The sequence below is a fragment of the Melozone crissalis genome, unplaced genomic scaffold (assembly GCF_028551555.1).
Source record: "Melozone crissalis strain CALT ecotype California unplaced genomic scaffold, PUWL_Pcris_2 ptg000019l_1, whole genome shotgun sequence".
Classification (NCBI taxonomy): domain Eukaryota; kingdom Metazoa; phylum Chordata; class Aves; order Passeriformes; family Passerellidae; genus Melozone; species Melozone crissalis.
The window spans coordinates 20,991,795-21,000,138 of NW_026535797.1; positions in this window are offsets into that span (position 1 = coordinate 20,991,795).

The following is an 8,344-nucleotide window of genomic DNA, read 5'->3' on the forward strand; positions in this document are numbered from 1 at the left end:
TTGCAGTTTGAAAGTTTTTGGTTTTCACAAAGAACACCCTGTGCTCCTTGCCCTCATGGGAGTGCTGAATATGTAACATGACAGAATCATCCAGCACTGGGATTCTCAAACCTTTTTATCCTGAGAGATTACTCTGAATCTGGGAGACATTACAAGCAACATTTAATCATCAAAGCTCCTGGTCCATTATAAGCCATGAAGTAGTGTACTTCCACAGCACAAACGTCACTGCCAAAATTGGCATGAACTGGCCCCTCCTGGCAGTCTCAGGAAATCAACATTTACAGAGCCTGTGCTTTCCTGTCATCACCAGGCAGAAGTCCTTTCAAATTTAGGACTAAGGCAGGAAGGGTGTATTTTCACTAACAATGTCCACAGTACAAGTACAAAGGAGTAGATGCAGAAGCAATATCTCCAGAGTATTTCACCATCACTTTCACCAGCGCAAAACTCTCAAATAACACCTGTTAGCAGAAAACACTGGTTTTCATTTTTTTCATCTTTGAATTGTCTTGGTCCAGTGTTTCACCTCCTCAGTTTAAATAGTAACTGTTTAAAGATGACCTTGATATTTTTAAAAGAGCCTGTAAAACCTCTCCACTGTAAACCAGCCAGTTTAACATTTATGCATCATTTTAAAAAAATAAACATTTTCACCAAAATTGCCTGAATGTTTACATGACGGGACAGACGGCTCACAGGACTCCTCAAAGAGCATTGGCTGTAATTTTCTACCTTGAGTAAAATAAATTAATTAACACACACATCCTGTTTCACATCAAAAGAAAATCTGGCTCCAAGGAACAATCCAAAGGAGAGGGCCTGTGAATGTTTACAAAAACAGCCTGAGCCAACAAGAGCAGCAAGAGGGTATTTGGGAACCACAGCAAAATCTCCACCCAGCAGCTGGACTCTGGCTTCTCCAGGTTTCAGTTCTGCCTGTGTGTAACAAACAGGGAACACACAGTGAGAAAGACAGGCCTGATTTCCCAGCCAGAGCAATAGTAAAATAATGATTTCAACTCCCCATTACAAATGGGGCCACAAAACCTGTAGGAATAAGTGAAGTAAATAATGTTTTACAATGAGAGAAATGAGCCAGACAGTGGGACAGTGACTCTCTGATGACCTCATGGGAGTGCATCTGTCATGGAAGGCAGAATTCAGGTTGCTCCTCCAACATGAACAGATGCAGACACTTTCCTGTGGATCTTGATTTTGGGTGAAGGTAATGCAGTAGTGCCACTCTGAATTAAATTTGCAGCTCTCATCAGCTTTCTCCCCAAAATTATGCATGGAGTGCCACCCACAATCAAAAACTCACTAAACCTTTCTTATGTTCCTGCATCTTTTTTTTATGGAATGGCTGTGACTGCACTGCATTCTACGCCTCCTTCTGAGTGCACTTTGTTCCTTGTATCTTGTTAATAAAAATAAAATGCAAAGGAAAAAAAGATGATTCTTGACAGGTTAAAAAAATTACACCCAACATCTGTCAGTTTGGGTTGGGATCCCCATTAAGAATCCACCACTGTGAGTCTGTAGTGACACAGACTTCCTGCCTTTGAAGGGCACTAGGCAAACACACCTGACTGTGCGGAAACACAAATATTTGCACATTCAGAAGCCCTCAAGTATCTAATTTCTATACTGCAGAGAAGGGTGTTATTTCCATGTTTAATGACCTTATGTTACATTTGAGAAGTACCAGTGGAAAAAATATATCCCAGCAAGAAAATAAGATGCTAGCTCGTGGCTCCTTGTTTCTTGAACACTTGCAAATCACAGAAGTGTGTGCAAGTGCATGGAGCAGAACCGTGCTTTTGGTCACAAAGATGTGGATAAAGCGACTCGTGCTGAGGTGTGCACATGTACGTGTGACTGCATGGTGCACAGGCCAGGTAGATGTAGGCACTGCAGTCCCACAAATGGGAACAAAAGCAGAGACACCTTAAACTGCAAGGAAAGATGAAAGGTGTTTTTAAATATATATTCCAAGACACACAATGCGTGCAAAGGCCAAGGACCCAGAAACAATAGGGAGGAACTGACTTAGAGTGAGCTCCGTGCAGCAAACAAGAATAGGCCAGGGTGTGTCAGAGAGAGAGTGACAAAGCATTTTATGTTTACATGAGAAAATAAATGCTGTCAATACAATTAAGAGCCAAACTCCATTTAGCTTTTACTTCTGATTGAGTATGGAAGAGGATGTGCACTCTGTGATCCCATGCAGCTGAAACATTTGGCTGTCATTCTTACAGGAAAAGTAAGCTTCCTGTGGAAATCACACCTGCTGGCTATAACTAAAATTCACAGAACTAACATCTGCCTCAGCTTTGGCATCTGTCTCTATTCCTCGATATGCACAGCAGTAGCTGAAAGCACAGTCTGGACTGTCCCTGACTCCACTGGATGGTCCTCAAGTCCAGGAGCAGGGGTAATTCATTTGAGGAATGAATAATGCTGGTTGAGGATTTGAAATTCCTATTCCTAGCCCACACTTCCCTTTGGCAAGAGAGAATGGGGGAGTTAAAAACTCAGTTGTATTGCATGTCACTAGAAATACCATTTCAGAGTGAAATTCAAGAGTTTCACAGGCACACACAAAATGTTTGGAACTCTCATGTGATTCCATTTCTCTTGCTTTAGAAGAGCTTCGTATCATATTCATATTTTTCTGTCAACAACTTAAATGCTTTCTAAAGCTAAATATTGCCTATTTATTTAAATCTATACCTTCATCCTTTTGCCTCAAGGGTCTAATCCTCTTGTTTTCTTGGGATAGTGTGCATTTCTTGGTAACTAAAACTTTCTTTATTATTTTCTAAAGCATATTTACCAACACTGATATCACAAAGATAACTGCCTAGATCAGCAGTTCTTTTCTGTACATGAAACATTGTGATGGACAGTTTTGAGCTATGATTACCACCCAGCTGATTTGGAGATGAGGTCTTCTTATGGACACCATGCACACTTTGAGCATTAAATTTATTATTTATTTCTCTCTGTCCACCTGCTAACAGACCGAACCTTACAGAAATCATCTCAATGCTGGAGATTAGAATCTAGCCTCCTGTATTTCCAACACCTTTCTCAAACTAGGACTTTGTTAGTTATAAAGTATACAGCCAGAACAATAGCTATTGTTGTATTAAGTGAAAAGGATATATATTATGAGTGGTTTTTGGTTGCCTCAAGTCTACCTTCACAGCACATTAGCATAAAGATTTGCTCAAACACACAACATGTGGTTGTTCTGGCCTTAGGCTGGTACAAAGACAAGGCCCAGCAACAGCAACATTCACAATTCAAGTTTGCAGCATAACTTCTCCAAATGCCAGCACAGTCAATAACATGCTGCACATGCTGGGCTTGTGTGCCACTCTGTCAATGTGTGTTGCTTCTGGGACTATTTTTGCTTCTGAAACTGTTTTAGGAACAGGAGCACAGGACAAGTGACATTCAGGACTAATCTGCAGCTTTCAGCTCCACCTTGGAAGCAGGCATGCCCTTTGGGAATGGTGCTTTTGGGGACCCATCTCTCACCTAAGTCCACCAGCACAAGGGAGAGGGAAGGGAAGCACTGCTGAGTACTTACTCCATATGTGTTGTATAGGGACATTTCCTAGCAGTAAATATTTAAGAAGCAGCAGGGGAAAAGATGCAAGCTGCATACAGCCAAAACAGATGTAGGACATCTGAGTGAAGGGTGAGGAAGAAGAAAAGTATCAGTGACTCTTGGAACAGTCCTGCTACGACTGCGTCATAAGCAAAAAGAGGCCACTGTGGGAAAAACTGCAATCCATTGCCAATGCAATTTAGCATTTATAGAACGTGCTTAAGCATGGCAAGATCTCAAGACCTACAGACAATGAAAGTCATCAGGAGATCACAGTCCATAAGACCATGAAAGACAGTCCAAACCAAATAGCTTCACATTTCTTCCTTAACAGTTAAAAAGATCAGTAGAAAAGGAGCGCGCCGCCGGAGCTGCGTGCTGCCCTGGAAGGGCTCTGATCGCTGGGCAGAGCTCGAGATGCTCGGGCGCCCTCAGGGAGCAGCGCCGGGAGGCGCCGGCCCGAGCGCGGCAAAGGGACCCGGCCTGCGGCCCCGACACACGGACCCGCCCGGGGCAAAGCCCCAGCTGTCAGTGCCCCCAGCCTGCCCGGGATTAAACCCGCCTACAACAGCCACTTCAATCCTGCGGTTCCATTAGCTAAGAAAACACTTCCAGTTTGAGGAACTATGAATTACCCACATGGCAAAACTACATTCTTTTCAATCAGCTTCAGCTGTGTGTGTGTCCAGCTTTCTACACAACTTGTGCTTTTGCTGTCCTCTGCTCCTGTAAAACTCTTTGTGCTCATTTGCCAGTGTTCCCTTGTTAAAATCAAACCTTACCAATAGGATCTTGAAACAGATGATCCTGCCTTCTTATCATAAACAATTTCCTCTACTAAACAGATTTTGTGCCTTCTTGGTAGCAAACAGAGCTCTTTGGAGATGGGCTTCTTATTTCCACAGGTCAGCAAGTATTTACATAGAGATGTACAACAATACAATGAGATAATTAGAGAGTTGCATTAATAAGTCATGACGACATCATTACAGAGGCAGAACTCCTAATCAAGGCAAAAAAGTGTTTAGAGAAGGGACTCAGAAGAAAATTCTCTCTTCCTTTCCTGTGTCATTTACATCAATGGTGAAATCAGAAACCATTATTTAGATTCTGTTTACCAGGTTAAAAAGATTTTTGGCACTTAGGAAATTATCTTTATCACTTGGTATTTTTAACTATTTAGAGGAGAAATTACAAATATTCACTAATATATTTGAGGAGAATACCTGATTTATACAAGATAGCCAAGCACGCATATTCAAATTTAATTTCTAAGAACCTATTTTAAACAGCCTTTTAATACTACATATAAAAAGGAGTGGAAAAAGCACAAGAACGAATGCAGAAGCATACCCCACGATGCCATCACAATTCACTTAAGTAATTTTCCCCGAAAATTACTGCAAATTTAACATCAGTCTGGGCCAGCTATGAGGTACTTCTTCCTTTTGTATTTATCTCAGAGAGCACCTACTGAAAGACATTTCTAAGCATTGTACTACAACAATCAAACCTATGTCAATTAGCAATTTCTTGTGCTTTTCAGAAGTTAATGATGCAATATATTGTATATATACAGCAACAGGAGATATCAAAGACCCCAAAGGCTACATTTCAGCACCCAGTTTAATGTGAATTAAAGTTTTCCAGGCTGAAGATGTCACTTGCTTCTGCCACACAACAGGCAGGAGAACCTCTGATCACTGGATTTGGCAGCTTGCTGAGACAATCTTTACTGAAAGTCTGGCCTCAACACAGGGTATCCCAGCAGAAGCCCTTAAATAGCCCTCTACTAGGAGAAGGTAATAAGGGAAAAATCAACATGCCTAGCTATTGAGAAAAAAATTACTCCAAAGATAGTTGAAGTAAAAAGAGATAAAACTTTGGGAAGAGGAGGTTGCAGGAAGGGGAAGGATTTACTCAACTACTCAAGTAATGGCCCCACCATGAATGAGTACAGGAGGTGTAAAGAGTGAGACTAGACCCTATGGGGAGGTAGTTCCAGCATAAGAGGAATTCTTGAAACAACCACCGTGAGTTTGCGCTTGAGAAATCATCACAGTTCCTGTAATTACACAGGCGCACACTGCCCCCAGAAGGCAGCATCCCACACTTTTCCACTTATGCTGCCTTTTTCTGCTCCCTCTCACTTGCCTGCACCAAGGATAGTTAAATACATGGAACACCACTCTTACAGAGAACATTAAGTAAACTAGGACTCTTCAAATTAGATAGATAACAAATTAAAGTGATGTGAAACTTGCATATAAAATAACAAGGGGATTCAGAGAAAGAGAGAAAAAAGAGAAAGAAGCAGATAAGTGCCATAAACATATCCTGTTCATTAAGTAGCTAGTCCTGGTATTGTCTCCTGGAATTCAGCAAGCCAGGTAGCCTCAGGCTTGCAAGGTGAATATCAGGCTAGCAGGCCTCAGAACAACAGGGTGACATGGTCCTCCAGAGCTCCTCACATTGCTGCTGCCACCCTGGGCTCCCCAAAAGTACATCAGAGCAGACAGAAACACCCTCCAACCACACAGCCTGAGCCTTGAATGGACTGGACAGAACTGAGCTGGTACTTTCTGAAGGAATCGGGTAAGATCTCTCAATCTCAAGCAAGGTTCTGAATGCTCCCTCCAGCTGTCATCTGGGCCTGCACAAATAGATCACAACCCTGAGCAGAGGTTGTGATCTATTTGTGCAGACCTTGAGAAAGCCACGGATATTTAAGTGGCTGCTACCTTCAGAGAAATTTTTTGCATGGTCTTCTCACTTTGTTTATTGAGATACTCTTTTCCTCCAATGCCTGGAAGAGCTTTAAAGCGTTTTCCAAACTTCCACTTTGCAGAACAACACACACGCAAAACTACAGTAATATAATTCCCTTTATCATTTCCTAACAGGGTTAAAATATTAAATTCTGACCCCACAAGATACTTTGCTGTAAACCAAGTGAATTCTATGCTTTCATAAGTCAACTGTTCAGTGACAGCACAAGCAGCACTCCTGGAACTGCAGAGGGGAGCGATCCAGGGGGATGCCTGGCCCAGGCCAGCCGGGTGAGATGAAGACTAAAGCAATCGGAGGATATTGCAACTTACAACAGCGAGAACATTCCACGTACCTGGGCAGAGTGATGGAAACCCTCGCTTGTGAATGCGGAGCCCGCCTGACACCGGGGAGGACAGCGAGAGGCGGGGCCTGCGGGGACGGGCGGCTGCGGACGCCAGGGGGCGCCCCCGGACAGCGCCGCGGCCCCTCTCTGGGCCCGGGCTGTCCCGGGACTTCCCGGGGGGTGCCAGAGTAACCCCGGGTGTGCCAGAGTATCCCGGGACATCCCGGGGTGTCCCAGAGCATCCCGAGGCATCCCGGTATACCCTGGTCCCGGAGGGGCATGGCCGGGCAGCAGCCACCGGGGCCGTGGTGCGGGCACTGGCCTGCACTGGCTGCAGACTCACTGCCTGCTGCTCGGCTGCGGCCCAAGACACAGCAGCACTTAGTTAGCACTTTTAGTTTTGCCCGTGAAGGGTTCAAAGTGTGACTCGGATGAGATTTTTTTTTTTTTTTTTGAGTCGTACTTTGTGTCCTTAGTAGTCTCTTAAATTTGACTTAAAGATTTTAAAGACAGGACCTGTTCAAACTTCTTCAAAAATTTACACTGACAGAAAAATTTCAAATAAATCAATGGGTTTATGCAGGCTGTAGGAAGTGGCTTGTCTGGATTTTTGGCTATCTGAACAGCAACTCAAGATTGCTGTAAATGTACAATTGAAGCTGTGCCCAGCTCAGCCCCAAGCACAGGCTGTAGTGCAGGTGATGAAATTCAGCGCTTACCCACTGTAAGGGCTGCTGTGGCTCTGAGGTGTGTGAGGGAATGGCTGGGTGTGGTGCTCGCCCTCCTTGAACAAATCATCCTCCTGCAGTCTAATTCCTGCAATGCCCCGACAAGTAATCAGCAAACCCAATCAAAATTGGGACTGTCCTAAAAGACACTTAATTGTAAACACAACAAGAAGAAGGAATTGATCAAAGAGCAAAAGGATAACCCACCATGAAACATTTCTGTGGCAACATCTAGCTTAAAATTAACAGGCTCTGAGAGCTCATTATTGTTGAAAAATTATTTTCAAATATAGGCTCTGTGCCCTAAGGCACTTCATAGGAGTTGAGACCAGTAGGAAAAGGTCAATGCCACCAGACACTTTACATTTGTAAATATAGACCTGGAGCTGTCATATTTTAAGTACTGGCTCCACGGTAGCCTCAGCAAGCCCTATGCTTTTTCCTTTTATCTTTTTATTTGCAAGATGTGATAGCAGTTATCTCTCCCATAAATCACAAACAGGGCTCTGACTGACAACTAGTATATAAAGAATGAAGGCTTATTAACAGTCACTGAAGTTATGCCAACTAACAACCCCGCAAGTTCACGCTGTTTGGCTGTGGGTGTATTCATTTAGCTAATGAATATCAGTGTGTGGGATTAACCAGATAAACCTGTAGCCAGTGAGAAATGAATACTATGTAGGGTGTGCATCCCTCTCAGCAATCCATGATTAATAGATTCTACTACAGTCTATGCTCTTCATAAATTCCAGAATAATGAGCCCCAGTTTGCTTGGGGAACTTAATTTTTCTAAATGTAATACTCTGGAGGCTATGGCTCCCCAGGTGACTTACAAAGGTCAAACAAAAATTCAGGAGAGAAACAGTTTTTGCAGT